The sequence below is a fragment of the Morone saxatilis genome, unplaced genomic scaffold (genome assembly GCF_004916995.1).
Source record: "Morone saxatilis isolate NCDOM2014 unplaced genomic scaffold, NCSU_SB_2.0 Contig20, whole genome shotgun sequence".
Classification (NCBI taxonomy): domain Eukaryota; kingdom Metazoa; phylum Chordata; class Actinopteri; family Moronidae; genus Morone; species Morone saxatilis.
This window is the reverse complement of record NW_023339763.1, coordinates 13,963,559-13,965,350: the sequence shown is the minus strand read 5'-3', so window position 1 is coordinate 13,965,350 and position 1,792 is coordinate 13,963,559.

Sequence of the window (1,792 nt, the reverse complement as noted above, 5' to 3'; positions counted from 1 at the left end):
TATAATATTAGGTATGTTTTCATTTGTGTATAATCACCTGAATATAAGAATTCTTTTGTTTTTGATACCTTAGAATGAGTCTTTTAAATCTACAGCGGGAGTGGCTCTTCTTCTTTGGAGGCCGCCATGTTGAACCGCCATGTTTCTACAGTAGCCCAGAATGAACAAACCAAATACTGGCTCTAGCTTTTGAAAGTTGTGTTAAAAGGCTGAGCTGTATTCAAATACCTGCCATCCCCAACCATTCACTACTAGATGACACTGAATCCTACACACTGGTCCTGATTATTCTATGTATACTATACTGTTGTATTAGTACTTTTACTAATAGGTAAAGGATCTGAATACTTCTTCCACCATGGAAGTTACATCCTATTTAATGTGGCAGGTTCATGAAGAATAAAGTTACTGTTATTCATGATGCATAATAATGATGGTCAACTGAACAAAACAGCTCAGAACAATGCTGCTCTCATTCTCATACATACACACACACTTTTTATGCTTATTATCCCTCATTGTACCTCAGTTAGTAAAATATCAGCCATCTTTGATTAAAATGTCCAGTCTTACATCATTATTTCTTTATCATTACTACCTTCTTATAAAGAAAAATTTATTTTTATAGTTAATCCATTCTTCCTCTCAGCATGGCAGCACCTAAACAGTATAAGATAAGTCCTAAAGTGATGAAAAAGCATCCACACTTGCTAACTGCTGCAAACGTACTTAAAAATCATAACTTTGCCTTAATGTTCTCTAAAATACAAAGTATGTTTTTCAAATGATTCCGTTTTGATTACATTATATTTTGTTTTTATTTACAGGCTGGAAAATTTAATTTTTAATAACTTAATTTGAAACCTGATAAATACTCACTCATAACGCCAAAACAAAAGCTTAGCTACATAGAGTCAACTGTACACATTAACCTCATAAACAAGATGACCCTCTTTTAATAAGAACTCCCTGGTTGGCATCTTATCTGAGTCTCACAACAGGAAATGAAAGACACCGCGTTGTAAATATAGAGAGGATATGTATGTGGCAAAACACCAAAACCTTTCTCAGTAAATGTAATTATAGAAACAGCTGTAAGGCCCTGGGTAATCATAAAGATGAGATTTTATAAGAGATTATTTACTTCTAAAAACTTTTTTTCACCTGTTTACTTTCAACATTGAACGCCTCAAACCAGACATAAATGGAAATTGTATTAAAAGAATATGGGGCTGAATTAGACAGCGTGAATGTAACCTATACCCAGGGGTGATTTCCATGTTTGACATATTGGATTTAAAAAAAATAGATATAATTAGGTGCCATAGTTCAGTCGGTGGATGGTTGATGGTTCATCAAATTGTCCAATATTTCCATGTTATTAATGGAGGAATATTGATCAGTCCATCATTGTTCTAAAAACACCCGAGGCTGACAGCACAGGCACCAAAACTGACACTGTTCATCCCTCTGAAATGTCCTCATGTAACCATGAAGTAACAATATGACCTATAACGTGTTGTTCTCTAACATTTCTGTCAGAGCTGTGTAAGAGCTTCCCCAAGCAAACATGTAATTTCTGCAATGGGAGGCCACTGATCACTTCCTGTTTCGTACCAAAAGTCAACCATTTATTTTAACCCAAACCACCACTAACCAAACTGTCTGTGGTCGAGTTGCATTGTGGGTAATGTGAGTGCCATGTTTTGAAAAATAAGACAAAAGCGTGAAACAAAATCAGACAATATTTCTGGTTCTGCTGCACTGATTTTAAACCGTCTACCGTGGGTCC